A 17,796-nucleotide genomic window follows, 5' to 3' on the forward strand; every position below is an offset into this window, starting at 1 on the left:
GTGTGGATTTACTTTTCTTTTTCTTGTTCATCCTTGAGTATGCATTTCAAATCCTCCTTTAATCCTGGCAAAGTCTTAGTCTTTGCTGCTTTAATCTTGCTTCTCTGGCAGCCCCTCAGTTCTGGAACCCCTCCACGGAACCGTTCAATCTGTGTCTCTGAGCTGCTAGGGCCATACAATGCCACTTGCCTCCCAGTACCTAGACCCCATTTTCCTTAACAAATAAATTTTCTGCCTTTTAATTAGGCACATGGTCTTTCAAAATAAAGACCACACTTTGAGGTCTTCCACTGAAACATATGTGGGCAGAAAATAGTTCTAGACTGAATACCAACAGGAACGGGGGGGGGGGGGACACTTTAAAGGATGTTCTAGTCCTTGGCCTGTTCCTCTCTATCTGTTTGAAAGATATATGAGATGGCTGTCATTGGGCAGCCTTTATGGTCCATGATGTAGAAGCATGTAATGACGTTACACAGTTGTCTTAGTCCTGAACTACATAAGGCTAGACCACTCCAGGAGAAAGTTGCATCTTGGTTAAGCTGTGGTTCTTTTCTATTTGTCTCTGTTTCAGTTTCCAAAAACAAACCCTGGAACAAGGATTTACATGTAAGTGGTTTACTCAAGGGATGAACACAGGAAATACAGCTAAAAAGCCCCATAAGATAGAAAAAAAAACACCAACAAAAGACACAAGCAAGTTATTGTTGGATACAACTGAGACTGTATTTTTTTCACTGCAGTAATGATCCCAAGCCACCATAGTCACCTTCAGTTTAGTGACTTTGTCTTCTGCAGATGCCAAATTGTGTCCACTCATTTTAGTAGCCATATATGGCACTATACTCTTCCATTTTTGTTGTTGATACTGCCACATTCTTGCTGTTCCATCTCTACTTCCACTAACAAATCTTAAACTGTCTCCATTGTTACAGAACTGAACACCAACAACTTTGTCCATATGTGATTCTAATTCAGCAATTTTCCCTGGCATCTCCAAATAGTATATTCTAATAACATGGTTGGTGCTACCTGTTATAATGCACATACCACCAGAACTGAAAGATGAACAAGATGTCTGAAGTCTAGGTCTGGATCTCTCAGTAAATTTTACTGGGTGGTCTCTAAACATCATTGTTTTTACATGCCACTGCCAGAAAAAAATCGCACCAGCAGCACCAGTAGAAGCGAAGTATCTGTTTGTGCTTGTAGTTAATGGGCAAAACTGGATGGAAGCAATAGAAGCTGACCATCCTGAAGGACAGCAACTGGTGCACAAGTTCAAAGACACCATACTCTCACAACTTTATCACAGCTGCCTGCAGCAAGGAGAGTGTTTTCATAGTTAACAGCCTTGCCGGAGATTTCAGCAGCGTGCCCTCGCAGTGTAGCAAGGAGGCGTGCGTGATCTGTATCCCAGATTTTCACCAGTTATCTGAACCTGTAAAAATTCGATCAAATGCTACACAGTAGACAGAAGATAGGTGCCCCAGAATTCTCTTACGCGTCTTAGTGTGCTGGTGAGCAGATGAGGGGAAAACCTGGCTGAAGCGACTACATCCGGTTAATTGCTTGGCTGAGGTGATGCTCACCACATTTGGAGGTTTCACATAATTTACAGGTAGCTCTGGAGGTCTGCCTCTGTGTAGAGCTGCAAAAGCAGACCCAGTCCATCGTGTACTCTTTCAGTCTTTGGCATCCGGTAACAGAGACTGCTGACTAACACCTAGCAATGTCTGCACCCCAGGAACACTCTGAGGGATCTCCTTATCTAATAAGGGACTGATCCTCTCACAAATTTGAAGGAGGTAGTCTGGAGGAATATGTGCATTGGCTGCCACTAGATCCTTGAAGCTTCTTTGGTGCTCTTTGCCCTCCCAGTGTAAGTGGCGCAGGGTCAGCTGATGCCCCTCGAGCTCTTGCACTAGCATCTGAACAGATCTGTTGTTACAGGGTCCAGACTGCAAGAACCTAGTGATCAGGTAATGCAGCTCAGCTTTGTTCTGTAGGTGCCGCAACCATCCATTTCCCGAGGGGGTTTGGGGTTCACTCTGAGAGATGGTGGGGGCAGGTGGGGGTGCTGCCTCTAGCCCAAGGAAAGGGGCTCTAGGAAAATCCCAAAAGTCTCCCGAGTTTGGGTGGCAGCTGAAGACTGTGTAGAAAAGCTACAACCGAAAAATCCCACACTTGCTCAAAGATTTGAGGAGAAAACCTAGCTGGTCAGGCAGGGACTCAGGCAGGAGGGCGGCCTGCTGCTCCGGCTTGGGCTTGGGCTTGGGCTGGTGGCCTCAAAGCTACTTTTTTTGTGAATTCATGCCTTACTTTGGGTGCCAATTGTAGCATGATAAATAAAAGATACTGGGGCTCAAGCTTCAAGCTGAAGATCAGAAAAGCAAAGCTGCCAGCCACTAGTGGTGATACATTATTTATGATTTATTAAAGCTTGCCTGAAGATTCAGAAAGCAAAGTCAGCCACGAGCCATAGAAGCCAGGCACACACCTTTAATCCCAGGACACAGGATTAAGTGGTAGACGGATCTCTGTCAGTTCAAGGCTACACTGACTACACGAAATTGATCCAGTGCTAAGAGAAACAGCTCACACAAAGATGATCTCAGCACTTGGTATCACATGCCTTTAATCCCAGCACTAGAGAGGTATAAAAGATAAGAACAAGTTCTTCAGAAGGCTCAGTCTGAGGATTATTCTCCAGCCACATTGAGGAAAACATAACATTTTGAGATTGCATTCTAAGGTTTGGTGGAGCCGGGATCCCCCTTCAGTCTGAGGTACAGGTAAGAGGTAGTGGTTGGCTGCTTTGCTTTTCTGATAATCAGCTTGAAGCTTGAACCCCAATATCTGTCTCTGGGTCTTTTGTTTATTGTGCTACATGTATTCTGCCAAGACAAGGATAAGGAAAGTCTTAGGGTTTCTATTGCAGTGAAGCGACACCATAACCACAGCAACTCTTATAAAGGAAAACTTTTAAACGGGGCTGGCTTACAGTTTCAGAGGTTTAGTCCATAATGTCATGGCGGAAAGCATGGTAGCATTGCAGACAGACATGGTACCTGAGAAGTAGCTGACAGTTCTATATCCAGATCAGCAGGCAGCAGGAAGACACTGGGTCTGGTTTGAACATCTGAAACTTGAAAGCCCACCCCCAGTGACTTCCTCTAAGAAGGCCACACATCCTAATCCTTTCAAATAATGCCACTCCCTATGAGCCTATGGGGGTCATTTTCATTCAAGCCACCACAAGAACCCAGTACAAATGGGCTACATAATTTTTCCCACCAAGTCAAAAGAAGCCTGAGCATCTAGCCATGAGCTGATGTCCTTTGCTGGACCAACAGCTTTTCTGATATCTGCTTTTGTACTCTGTCCCTTTATACACTGAGTGGCTTTGTGGCCAGAAGCTGCCCTGAATGACTGCTCAGGTCACTCAAGGGAATGTGGGCTGAGCACTGACACTATCTACAAACCAACCTTTCCTGGAACATTCTCATTTCCTAGGTGAGCTATAATTTGACTCTTGCTGCATCCTTGATGAAATCTCCAACTCTTGCCTCCTGTGGCTGCCTGCGCCACCATTAAGTCCAAGTATCGGGCAAAAGCCTGGAGATTTTGATGAACAACAAGACACTTGGTCCTGTTCTGAGAGAATGTCTCCCACCTTTATTGTGGAGCAGCCTTATATACAAACTTACAAAACCCCAGGTGAAAGAGTTCACAATAGGATATTGATGCTAGTGGGGTGAGGTCAGGAAAACAGGAGGTACCTGTGGTTATGCTGGAAAACAACTCTTAGAGACCCCTTGGGGGTGAGGTCCCAACATCTCCCCTTCTTTATATATAACAAAACAGTTATCAAGTAAGAACTATAAGATTTCAACCATTCTATCTTAATGTGTTACTATAATTATCTGTCTTCAACTCCATCAAAGACCGTAGAAGGATAATATGTAAACTCTAACAGAGACATCTTGCTTCCTAGACAGTCACCCAAAGTTTCTTGGTAACATTGGGGCATCCATCTGTAGCCTACAGGACACAATGTGTCTGGCAGACTTCTCAGCAAAGCAGGAAATTCTAAACTGTCCACCTGCATTGGCAGTTTGTCGGTCACCTTTTTTCTGTGTCCTGCAGAATGTCTGGCAGACTCTTCCATGAAGCAGGAACCCTTTAGGACTGTCAATCTTCACTTTCCTGTGAGTCCTTCATGTCCAGTTTATAAAGCAACAGTCAAACAGTTCAGGCAAGAGCAGCTTCTTGCCCAAATGGCTAGTCTTGCCATGTCAAAGGCAAACTTTATTTCTTCAATGCCCATCTTCCTTTCAGACGTATTTGGTGTGCCAGGAGCAGTTGTGTCTCACTGTCAAGAAAAACTCTAAACCATTTAAATGCCGTATATTCTGTAGGTCTTTGAAGGCTTTGAAGAATATCTATATATCTAGAAAACCCAACTAATGTCAACAAATGAAGATCCATTCTAATACAAAGTATCAACAAATGAGGATCCATTCCAATACAAAGTATCATTTCTATATCACATCCATCCTTTTTCCTTTAAAAAGTGATTAGCTGTGATTACTACCATTTCTAACCAACCAAATTTAAATGAAAACAAATATTCAGAACACCTGGGCCACTGCTTCAGGGGATCTTGCCCCATCAAACCACGTCAGTCAAGAAGGCATCCACAGCTCTTCACCCTCCATGAAAACAAAAGCAGAAATTCCCCTCCCAAATAACCTGTACTTTAACAACTGTTGCTCCTTCCCCAGCAAGTAAATGATTCAAAGACAACACAATAGCATTACTCTATTTCTTTTACTTTTACCTTTTTCTTTTGTTAACAGTCACACATTTATGATCACACTTCATACGCATGTGTGGCCACACCATACGTACAAAACATACACACATCTTTGTGTAATTGAAATCTCTTGTTAACTTTATCTTAATGACAGAAAGGGACACAACCATTGCTGCCCATGTGATGAACCAAATGAACAAAACTCACAAAGGAGAAGTGGTGTGGGGAGGGATGGCCCCTTTACCATAGCTTGGCATCTTTGGAGGGCCTTGAGGACTGTCACATCTTTGCCCATTCCTATATGGTCTTTTGTAGGGCCTGGGTCTTTTCTTTATCCACTTGGACATATTCTACTTTTCATCCAATGCGACAGATGATGTGGATGGCTTGTGATGAGGGCTCGGGGAGACTGGTTGGAAGTCCAGGGCTATGTAATTCACGTTGCTAGTACTCTTTTTTTGGAGCTGGGTTGTTGGTGCCACTGGGTACAGGGGATAAAGACACTGGGTTCTTCATAGGGACATAGATCTCCTCGCTGTCTCTGGAGTCCATGTTGGTGATGCTTTGTGTGGTGATGACAGTGTTGTTTCTCATGTCAAGGGATGCTGGCTTTGCTTTTCAGCCAGGCTTGAGGTTGCGATTGACCTGGGGTGTCTGGATCTCACTTCCTCGGCTGGAGCCTCTATGAATAGGAAGGACTGTGGATGGGTAGCCTAGTGGGTCAAAGTGATGGGGCATTGTGCTCATGGGAATGTAGACACTTTGGATATTGTCCCCTGCTTGTTCGATAACCATCAGGGTAGAAGAACCTGGGCTACGGGCACATAGTTGTCACCAGAGCTGGCACTGTCTGATTGACCCACAATAGTCTTTTCTGGAGATTTAGCAGACCAGCAAGTGGTTTCTCTGCCTCTTGTTGGGTACTTGTAGTCACTGACTAAAGGTCTTTGTTGAGGGCTGCCCCACCGAGGTGTCTGTGCCTTGAAGGTGTACACATCCTCACTGTCTGCTTCAGAGCCTGTGAGGCTGCCCTTGGTGTGGCTGTGTGAAGCCAGGCTTGGCTTACAAAGGCTATAGAAGCCATGGACCTGACTGCTGACTCTGTTGATACACTGTCTATTGTCCTGGGCAAGTTTTTGTATGGCTGTGTCACTCTTCTGTCGGGTGCTCTGAGAGAAGCTTGTACTCCTCGCATTTTGTGTCCTTCAGATTATGCACTTGTATAAGTGTTGATACTCCTGAGGTGCACTGGTGGACAAGGCAGGCCAGATGTGGCTTGACACGGGGGCTGGCTAGAATGTGAAGGAGCTGAGGACTTCCTTGCTCAGAGCAGGTGCTGACTGGAGCTGCTGAACTCAGCTGGAGAAGAGCGGAGACTATGACTGACTGAAGAAAGGTTTCTCAGGGAGTCTGTGCTCTCTTTAGTCTGACTGAAGCAGCAGATCTGGCAGATGCTCTGGACCCACCTGTTCATGTTGGACTCTGTCTCAGCCACCAGGAAGAAGGTGCACTCATTGGTCTTGATATCAAACATAAAACTCTTTTTTTTTTTCTGAAGGTTAGTCCTACATCCATCCACCTACTTACAGAAGTTTAGGTTAATGATCCTCAGGGGTTTCTTGGAGTATTCATTCTTGTAGTATTCCAGAACATCTGGGTCACCACTCATCTGACTGCACCGCAGGATAACCCAGCATTGCTTCCAAGCATAGTGCCCCAACTTTTTCTCAGGAGGCAATTTCTTCAGCCAGCCTATGCACACCACATCGTTGCCGGCTGACTGGAGCCCCCACCTGGCTCAAGTGGACAAGGGCATTGGCTGCTGGTGCACAGCTCTCAGGGGAGGGATTCCTCTGAGGAGGATTTTCCGTATTTCTTTAATAATTTTCTTAGCATTATTACTTAATCCAAAGTTAAAATGAGATCTTACCAGTACCTTGTCTCTTTAAACTTTCTCTGTGTGATTGACTGTGAGCTCTATTCCAATCCAACTCTCTTAGGAGTTGAGGCACCCTTCCCGTACTTTTCCAATCCAGCTCTCTCAGGAGTTGAGGTACCCCTTTCCCAGTGCCTTTATAGTCCAACTCTCTTAGGGGTTGAGGCACCCCTTCTCCAGTGCCTTTACAATCCAACTCTCTTAGGAGCTGAGGTACCTATTTTCTAGTACCTTTTGCAATCCACCCTCACAACTCCTTACTTGCTGGCCAGCCTTCTGAGGGTGATCTCTCAGGGTCCCCTTTCTTTCCCAATCTCAGTGGGACCTCCACTTGTGGCTGCCTGCACCACCACTAAGTCCGAGTATCGGGCAAAAGCCTGGAGATTTTGATGAACGACCAGAAGCCTGGTCCTTTTCTGAGAGGAAGTCTTCCACCTTTATTGTGGAGCAGCCTTATATACAAACTTACAAAAACCACAGGTGAAAGGGTTCACAATAGGATATTGATGCTAGTGGGGTGAGGTCAGGAAAACAGGAGGTATCTGTGGTTATGCTGGAAAACAACTCTTAGAGACCCCGTGGGGGCTGGGTCCCAATAGCCTCCAAGTACTTAAGTCTACCTTTTACCACATCTAATCAGATTTATTTGGTCTCCTGAGGTTATCTCAGTAGAATGCATACATATATGTACTATTTCTCACTGTCAGTGTTTTAAAACGGTTTATGCTTACTATTTACCCATCTTTAATTTATAATCTGTTATTATTGATTTTATATAGTGTGTGTGGGGGTGGGTGGGTGGTGGGTGGGTGGGTGTGTATGTGTGTTTGCCATTGCATGCTTGTGGAGGTCAGAGGACAACTTGTAGGAGCTGATCCTCTTCTTCCACCATATGGACTTGGGGAGGATCAAATTCAAGTTACCAGACTTGGCAGTAGGCCCCCAGCAGAGCCATCTCACCATCTCTATTCTGGACTTTTTTTAAAAGTACCTTGAGCATTAATTTTGAAGTTGTTTTCATGTAACCCCAGGACTTACGGTTTGTCTGTAATGGAGTCATTCCCAAGCCATTGATTTGGTTTCCCCTCTTTGTTCTGGAATTTTCTTTTACAGTTTTCTGAAGAGGGATTAAGGATCTGTGGATCGAGGATCCTTTTTGTAGACTCTGGATCTCTTCCAGTCTATCCTGGAATCGGCTTTTAAACAGATGGCTCAATACTCTTGTCCCGAAGTGAGAGTGTGGACTTTGCACACCAGTCCCTGAACAGGTGTGAGCTTTGTACAGCTTCATGTATGGCTCACATAACCTTGTTGGTCCTAAGGGAGCAGATGGCTGGAGAGTCCCCTGCTGCTGGAGTCCCACCCTGGCTGAGGTTTACTCCCTGTGTTCCTGGTCCACAGAGAAGTTTGTCCTAGATCTGAACATGGCACTTCCTGCTCTGTCTGTCTTTCACACCATCACTCTAAGTTGAGTGCAGCTGATGAGGAGTATACAACTGCAAACATGAATTTGCAGTGACATCTTGACCAGATGTTTATGAACCCCTTTTATCTGTAAAGGGAAGACATCCCTGGCTAAGTGTAGGGTTGTCCTGGGAGTCAGCATGAATAGTCAGAGAACAAAGCATCCTTCCTCCTAGAAATGTCTGTTCTACTACCTGAGAAGGCAGGTCTGGTGTGCATTTGAGCCCCTAGACTCCCAGGCTTGCCATTCCTTGCACCCCGACTCTTCGCAATGCTCCTAGCCTGGGGTTCATGCCAGCACTCCACCTCAAGGTCTCCTCTCCCTGGAGCTTTAGGTGTCCATGGCCATATTTGCATTTCAAGAAGAGACCCATGAGGATGTTTTCATCTTTCAAACGTGCAGGAATGGAATGTAAATGGCGGGATGACAGGCTGTGTGTGGGGTTGATTGGCTGGGTCAGAGCCATCACACCTGGCTGGCCCGGAGAGCTTCTCGACAACAGGAGCTGTCCAACATGGGGTGGGCTGCTGTCACTGGAGGAACTGAAGCGGTGGACAGCTGACCTTCCCCTGGAGCCTGGGGGCACTGGGTAGAGGGAGGCTTAAAGCAAGAGTGAGAAGCAAAGGAAACAGCTCCGTGAAAGCAATTGCTGCCATGAGACGTCATGCTGATGAATTTCCAAAAGCAAGACCTGAGAACTTGGGGCACAGGCTTCCATTTGGGGGGGTCTTGTCTGTGAACTTGGTGGTTTGCAGAGTCCAACCTGGAGACTGGGTACTCACTGCAGGGCTTCCCTACCACTCAGGGTCCACAGCCTACCCACATGTCTACCTACCTGTGTGGCCACTTTTGTTAGGTAACCTCCTGCCATCATTAGTGTACTCCCAAACAATAGCAGCAAATCATGTTTCTGGAACATTTGATGGCATTTGGGGAATTTCCTAAGGGCATTCAGATGCATCTTTCCTGCTTGGCCCCAGAGGTGAAAATAAGGTGCTCTCGGGTCAGGGCAGCTGTCATGGCTGATGGCAGTCATGAGCACTGAAGGGACTCATCTCTATTGAGCATCATGCATTTCACAAGTGCTGTGTCTTCTAATCTGTATAACAGCCCATTTTACAGATAAGGAACTTGGGCCCAGAGAGGCAGAGTGACCTGCCCAAAGTCACACAGCTAAGAGGCAGTTTGCACTTCCTTCTCAGCAACTTTCTTTCCAAATCTGATTGGTTTCTGTTTCAACGTCTTTTCCTGGGGGAACTTCCGCTAATGTGAGAATTATGTGGACTGTAACCCTTAGGTTATGGCAAGATATAGTTTAACTTTCATCCACGTAATGATTAACATCTTAGGATAAAGTCCTGGTTATAAAATAGGACATGTTCTATTTTTGGTGAGTTTTTAGTTTAAAATAATTAGACATTCACAGGAAGTTGTCAAATATGTACAAGGAAGTCTCTTGACTCTTTGCCTAGTTCCCCTAAAGGCCAAAATTAAAATCAGGAACCCAACATCTACACTGCTTACATCATTTTATCACATGTATAGATGTGTGCAACCACTACTGCAATCAGTATACAGAACCATTCAAGTACTGCTAAGGTCCCCCTGCTACACACACAGTCTCTCCCTCCCTTTCTCCCTCTCCCCCCCCCCTCACACACACATGCACACCCATCTCTGGCCCTGGCAATTGTTAGTCTGCTCCTCAACTCTACAATTTTCATTTCTAGAATGCCATAGAAATTGGACAATACTATATGTAGACTTTAGAGACTGACTTTCTTTACTCAGCATGATGCCTTGCAATCTACTCAAGTTGTCAGGCACACACACACACACACACACACACACACACACACACACACACACACACAGAGCACAGAGCAGTATAGGAAAACAATTCCAAGCCTTCAGATTGGTGGTCTGTTTGGTCCCCTCTTGGCCAGGCTGAGTCAGAACTGGCCCAGGGCTTGCTGTGCTGATTCTGCAGACACAGGCCAGGTGAGGGCTATGCTCCTCGCCCACTGCTCCCAACATGCTCCTCACCAAGACTCCCTCTGGCTGCCACCACTTCTCTCTTCATCTGTCCACTCCTCCCCTCTTTTGCCTGCCCTGTGTATGTCTATCTATCTGTGAGTGAGTCTCGCTTTTTCTCAAACCACAAAGCATGGCTAAATGCAATGTCCATTGAATATGATCTCGTGTTTGGATTAGTACATGCTTCCAATTGCACAATTCCCCTCCTTCCTCATTTTCTCCCCAAGACTTTCTCCCACATGTTATGGGCATTTGGGGGCCTGATTTTGACAGCTCTGCTTTTGAATGCTTTGGAAAGTAGAGGGAGTGCCTCTTTCAGCCCTGCCCCGCCAGGGGTGCATGGTTGGCAAAGCATCTACCTGAAATGATCCAAGAGCCTTCTGATGGCCAGCTCAGGCCTTCTCCCTCTGGGTCCAGACTTCCTCCTCAACCCAATTCATTCATCTCTCTGGTCTTTCATTCATACAGACTGTGTGGCACTGCCTCTTGCTCCAACAGCCACTGGAGTTTTGAAATGGGCTTGAGAGACAACAATCTAAAGATCAACCAGCCTATAGCCACACCACCTGAGATATGCCTGATTGCATCTAGATAGCCAACAAGAAAAGCATGGCTACATTTCTGTGCGATGTCCTAGAGAATGGGATATCACACAGCTGTCAGATCATGGCTTGGAAAGCTTTGGGGATAGGAAAATATTTATCATATAATATTAGGTTCTTAATGATATAAAATCATGTAAGTGTAGGAAAACAACTCAGAAAGCCCCACAGTGCTAACAGTTGTTATTTCTGGATGATGGGGTTTTACATGACTTATTAAAAAAATTTTTGATGCTGCAATGATGGCTCATTGAGTAAGAATATTTGGTACACAAACACAAGGGCCTGAGTTCATATCCCCAGCACCTATGCAAAAAGCCAGTGTGCTTTGTAATTCTGGTGCTGAGTTGGGGGGGCAGAGAAAGTAGGACCCCTAGGGCTTGTTGGTCACTAACCTCTCTCACTTAGGTTCAGTGAGAGACCCTGTCTGAAGTGCACAAGGCAGAGAGTTATGGAGCAGGACACTGACAGCCTCCTCTGGACTCTGTGTGCATACACATATGCACACATGACATTTTTCTTAATGTTTAGAATAAGCATTTTTCTTTATAACTGGAAACTAGTATGCATCATTAAAACTAAATGAGATCTGCAAGATATAAGAAGTCACCTCTGAAGTTTTCTGCTTGAGTGGTGTCACAAAGATCCCATATCCCCCCCTCCCCATCCAGTAACTCCCTGGGAGAGGCAGAGTGAGTATCTAGACCCTTTCCTTGGCAGCCCCTGCTGTGATGCTGCACTGATGGAACCATGCTCTGCTCTGCAATGGAATGGCTGCTTGGCTGTCCTCTGAGAATGTTTCCAAATGACATTTGTGGAGTAGGCAGGTCCTACTTGATGCCCCCACCCCTCTGCATGAAGCCAGGCTCTGCCCATGTCATCCCAAGTAGCTTCATGGTGACTCTGATGATTCCCATGCCCTTGTATTCTCTGGGATCAGGCACCATACACAGCAGCCCTCACACCGGCCCTACTTGGGGGTGAACACCAACACTGACTGACATTCTGCATTTTCTGCTTGGGACCCAGAGCTCTCAGCTGCCAGCCCATGGAGAGTTCAAGAGATCTCAACTCTGCCTGTTGGAGGGAAGAGACCAGTAGTCCCATTTGCCTGTGGGGAGTTACCTGGGGGAGCACTTTTTGTTTCTTTGTTTCTTTAGTGTAGGGAGCAAAGCCAAGTGCAGTGCATGATGCTTTTGACAAAGGGATTTTAAAGTCATTTCTGGGTGTTATTCAGGCTATGTCTCTGATGGTTTGGGGCTAGACTTGGAGCCAGTCTGTCTTGGCTGGAAGTCCACCTCTACCAACCTGGATCATTTTCCTACTTCTTTTTTGTGTCTCAGTTTCTGGAGTGGGAAGGAGGAGCAGTGAGTGCCTGAACCTTCTCTGTTAGGTCCTTGTGGGAGTCTTCACAAGTCCATTCACAGGATCTGGAGAAGAGCATCTGTTTAGGCCTGGCGCGCAGGGAATGCTAGCCATCACACTGATTACTCCAAGCTGTGTTCATGGGGATGCGAATGTGGGATATCTGACACTGGGGCTCTCCCAGAAAAGCCCAGATGTGATGAATACCAAATGAGGATCACCAATTAAAAGCCCTATGTTGTCTGTTCCATAGCGAGACAAGGTATAAAGAAATGCATGCTGTTCTGTAAGGGGGCCTGGAAAGAAGAAAGTGGCCAGGGGCACTGGTCAGGAGTCCTCTGTCCCCACCCCCACTGCCACCTGCCTGTGCTTGGCCTTGAAGGAGGGCAGGAGGCTGATGGAAGGGCCTGACAGGAAGAGCATGCACCCCTGGCAATGGGGGAGCTGTATTATAGCAAGCCTCTTCAGTAACTGAGAAATCCTAGCTGGGGCTGGGGAGTGGTCCATAGATAAGACTGGATCAAGAGGCAATTTTGAATCCATCCCTGATTCTCGCCCTTTCTCTTCTGCCTACAGGGCAAGCCTACATACAAACAAAGCAATACAGGCTCATCTTGAATCATGGCTTGCTCAGGACTCTGCACCTGGGAGGGGTGGGTGGCTCTGAGATTTGAACCCAGGACTGTGCATTACAAGACTTCAGTTCCGGCTTTGCCAGGACCATAGAACTCTTCACTGCAGAGGTGGGGCTGAGAAGGCCAGAGGTCTCAGAGGGGCCATATTATATGACTGCAGGGAACAAGGAGCAGTGAGGGGAGACCTGGTCCCAGGTGTGTGAGAGACCCAGAGCTGCTTTGGGCAGGCACATGGGAAAGAGCAGAAAGTAGGTCAGTCACGCAGGAGACAGAGCATGAAATTAATGAGCACATGGGAGCTGGAGTAGTCACCTTCCAGGAGGGCAGTAAAGGGGGCGGGAAGTCCCTCTGGGAGAGATAGTGGGGCCTGAAGATTGGAGCAGGTGGGAAGAGGCTGGGATGTGGGCTTTCCTTTCTAGTCCTGGGTATTGGGGGGCACATCAGTGGGGCAGGATAAGGGGATGATAGGGTTGTGGGGGACACAGACTGGTGGTGCTGGGCGACAGACATGAGCTTTGTGGGGGCAGAGGCCACGTGAATTCTCTAAATGCTGACATTCCTGCTGCCTAGGACAGTGCCTGGCACAGGACAGGTGTGTTGAGGGGTTACATGAGGAGAAGCCACTCTGCCTTGTATATTGCTGTGTGGCTCAGGGAGGTGGCAGTAGCGAGGGCTATATTTCTTATTTGTGTAGAGAAGCACCATCTGAATCTAGTAGCATCTGCTGAGGGCTTGCCAGGTGCCATCTCTGACCTCCTGCCGGGCACACAAAGATGTGTGAGGTGGGGCCTCTCCTGTGAAGCTCATCTTACAGAAAAAAAGGCTGTAAATGAGTTTAGCAACCTGTGCTAAGAGGGAAATGGATGACTAGTGGGGACTCAGGGAAGTTCTGTAACAATGTTATCAAACAAGAGTGGTTCTGTAACATTGCTTTGAGCAAGGGATTTCTAGGGTTGGAGAGGCTGTCAAAGCCTAGGTGCATGTACCAATATGTATACACACACACACACACACACACACACACACACACACACACACACACACCCTGCTCTTCCAGGACTTGGATCTGGTAGGTTTTTCTACCTTGTCATAATTTACACTCTAGGCTAGATAATTCTTGAGGGGCACCACGCAGCGTAGACATCTGCTGTCTAGGGATAGTAACATCCCCCCAAATGTGGCAACCAAAGATGTCTCCAGACATTGCCAAATGTCACCTGGAGGTAAAAGTCCCTTGGGGCACACATGCCAGTGCAGTTTGCTGAGTGCTGTGCCAGAGAGGAGCCCAGGGGGAAGAGTGGGTGAGAGAGATAAGACCCTCAAAACTGGCCAGTGGCAGGAGGCCACTTGCCAGAGAAGTTGGGATTCAGTCCTGGAATCTCTATACCTGGTCCCAGTGCTCCCCTGCCCACACCTCCCTGCTTCTCTCCAGGTCCACCCACTGCCCTCAGCTCCCCCAATAGGACAGATTCTGCTCTGGGAACCAGCCCTGCCGCTTAGAGCAGCTTGCCTTCTCTGGCCTGGACTTTGTTTCTTAGTTTGCCATAGGGTTGGTGCCTAATAAGCTTTCACGCATGTTAGGAGAGGCTCTGTCTGTCCCCTGAGATGGCCCACTGAAAGCCGACTGGGTGGCCACTTAAGTGCTGTGCTTATGCGAAGAACAATACTTGAGCAGAGTGCTTCAACGTAAGTACTTCCAGGTCCCCCACTCCACAGGAGCTGCAGCGTGGGAAGGAGATGGCTCTGTAGTGGGTAAGACTACAGATGGGGCTCTCAGCAATACCCGAACAGCTGTGGGCCCCACTCCAGCCCTCGAGACTGCAATGCTTCCACTTCGTGATCTACAGGGGTGAGGGGTGCTGCCATGCCTTCCCTTGTCTCCTAGTGCCCTGGGGAACCTGTGAATACTCAAAGGCAAGCATTTTATAAATGAATTATTTACATGTAAACTCTTTTCTGAGTCTCCAAGGGCAGTTTGTGGGGTGGGTCAGTGTTCTGTTCTTACTCTCCTTTTAGAATTACTACTTGGATAGTCATCCACACACTTAATGAGTGTTTACCAAGTCCCTTCTCTGTGCCAGCAACTCAGAGGCACCATACTGAATAGAGGCAGAAAGTAAACAAAAGTACATTCAGAACAATGCTAAGGCTGAGAAATTGGGGCAAGTGCTGAATGTTAGGTAGGGAAGACCTCTCCAGAAGGTGACATTTAATTGAAACCCCGAAGGCAATCGGAGGGAGGGTTACAGAAGGTATTGCAGTCAGAGGGCAAAGCAAAAACTCCTCCTAGGGTCCTGAAGAGTGGTGAGGTGAGGTGGCCAGAAGCAGTTGGGGGTGTAGAGGGACAGTGGGTGGGAGGGGAAGATGGCAGGTAAAGAATGAAGGACAGGGAGGAGAGGGGAGGAGGGGGAGGGGAGAGAAGGGGAAGGGAGGGAGGCAAGAACTTTGGCTCTTGTCCTGGACAGGTGGAGGAGGGGCAGATGGCTTCAGTTCTGCCTGATAGACAGAACCTTGAGTCTGGCAGGTCACATGCTTGCCTTCAAATTGTATTCAGGGGAACCCAGATGAAAGTTGGTTCTACTTTGCTACTTTGCTGGACCTTTCTCCTGGCCAGCAATTAGAATCACACAGCCAAGTCCTTGATGAAGCCAGGCCCTGGTTGGTCCCCTCCAAGCCCTGTGGTTTCCATCAGGCCATTCCCACCCACAGCTTACTCCAGCCTACTCTGAATCTTCATGGAAACAAGCAGAAGTGGTCACTCTTACTTCTGGTGGGTGAATGTCGCTCTACCCAGATGTCCTTTAACAGGCAGACAAAGACAGAGCTTGCTAGATTGGAAGGCCTGAGATCTGGTCTGGATTCTGTCATGTTGCTGCTGTCCGACCTTCCACTTGTGGATCTTGAATTCTCCTAACTGCCCAGAAGTCTGACGGAGACCAGGAGCCAATCCCGCCTGATACTTTCCTCCTCTATTATGCTGCAATGGAGGCCAAGGGCCCCTAGGTGGCGCAGTTTCCTAGGCTCAGTCCCCGTGAGCAACTGCTGAAGGAGGCTAGAAGATTTGGGGGAAATGGAGGGGCTAAGATGATCCAAAGTGAATCAAACTGGAGATTGAGGTGAAAATCCGAAGCCAGAGTTCCTTGTTTCTCTTTTCCTAGGCCCCGTGGGAGTTGGTGGCACAGGGCACCCCTGCCACTCTGGCTATCATATCCTGCTGTGGGATCCTGGAGGCTGTAGCCCTTACATATGAGGGGCGAATGTCTTGGGATAGATAGGACTCATTCTCTTTTGCAGGTGAAGATGCTGAAGACAGAAGGGCTTGTCCGATCACCAGGGTAGCCAGAAAACACAGTGACTGTCTAGCTGGCCTCTGCTGGCAGCAGGGCCTTGAACTCAAAGCATGTAGTGGCATCCCTTGATTTGCCCATTTCTCTTAGCTCGTGGCCTTCCCCCTCCCTGCATTTCTTCTTAGGCTTACCTTCTTTCCTCCACAGCCATGGCTTTCTCAGGAAATCCTAGAAGAGGAGTTGTTTGCTCCTCAAACGCAGAACTGTGTCTCAGGGCAGTTATAGGACATGGGGTCAGGGTCAGGAGACTTTGCATGCCACCTGCTTCCTCTGGCTTTCTTTCTTCCTATAGATATCTAAGACAGAGTGAAGAAAGAGGGAGTTGGGCTAATAGCCAAGGTCACCATCTAGTTTGAACCTTCTGAGTTGTCCTTGAAGCTCCCTATCTTCCATCAGCCAACAGGAGAAGTCAAGCAGGGCTCCACTTAAGAAGAATGGGGGGCGTGGGAGAGGTGCTGTGTCACTCTTATTCTGACATCTGGCTTGGCACAGATGACAGGCAGCCACCAAGGTCAGAGTCCCCGTCTCTGAGTTCCCACAGTGACCACCTTGTCTGGGGAAATGCAGACTGCCTCTCTCAGGCTTCAGAGGAAACCATGAAGACTTGGCATTGGGCAAGAAAAGAAGCCCACCCTCACACCTGTGCCCATGCAGGTGTCCTTCTTGGGCTCCACTACTGACCCTCTGATCGTCTGACCTTGGGCTTTTTCCAAAATCAAACCTTCCTCAAAGGAAGGAAATAGGAAATGAAGAAATTCAGAAAACAGTGCTAGAGGAAAATATGTGAGAGGAAAGGAACAAATGCCCACTTCTCATTGGCCAGCCATGAGATAGCTACTATATGGTCCTCTCTGTGCATTAACTCATGGCATGCTGTCAACCACAGATTAACTTCTGTGCTGTCTGAGGTAGAGTCCCAGAGGACATGTGTCATTCTTCCTACAGTTGTATAACTGTGAGTGTGCCATGGCCCACTCATGTCCCCCTGGAACACAAGGACCAGGGAAGGCTAACAGAGCCAAGACAGCTAAGGCTTTACAGTTTCCAAGCCATCACCACATCAATGTCTGATTTCACTCTCAGATCACTCTATAGTCAAACGAGGAAAGGGAGGCTCACACAAACCCAGGAACTTGCCTAGCTGTGGTCACATAGTAGCCAGGCTAGCTTTGAAGTTTGTCTTTGAACCCAAAGCCTGTACAACTCATAAAGAAAGCTAATTCTCTGACAAGCTAGGTTTCTTTTGCATTCATTTCTTCGTCTTGTGGGACTAAGGGGTTAGATCAGATGCATAGGTAACCATGAATTCCCAGACTGTCTTAAGAAGTGGGAAATGGGATGTGGAGATACCAGAGAATCAGGTAATTTGAATTTTTTTTTGTTTTTTGTTGTTGCTTATTTGTTTTCCTCAAGTTTACTAAAAAGAACATTTTGTGAACTAGGTATATAGATCAATTGGTGGAGTTCTTGCCTAGCATACACTAAGTCTTGGGTCCAATCCCCAGCACCTCCTAAAACAGGTATGGCGATACATCATGTCTATAAGCCCAGCACTTTGAAGGTGGGAGTTGGAGGATCAGAAGTTCAAGG

At 47.3% G+C, this 17,796-nt stretch overlaps 1 pseudogene; it reads right to left on the reverse strand.

Moving 5' to 3' along the window:
- Nucleotides 1-622: 622 nt before the first annotated feature.
- On the reverse strand, nt 623-2,022 carry LOC100757981 (annotated as a pseudogene).
- Between the last annotated feature and the right edge of the window lie 15,774 nt (nt 2,023-17,796).

The sequence above is a fragment of the Cricetulus griseus genome, chromosome 2, assembly GCF_003668045.3.
Source record: "Cricetulus griseus strain 17A/GY chromosome 2, alternate assembly CriGri-PICRH-1.0, whole genome shotgun sequence".
Taxonomy (NCBI): Eukaryota; Metazoa; Chordata; class Mammalia; order Rodentia; family Cricetidae; genus Cricetulus; species Cricetulus griseus.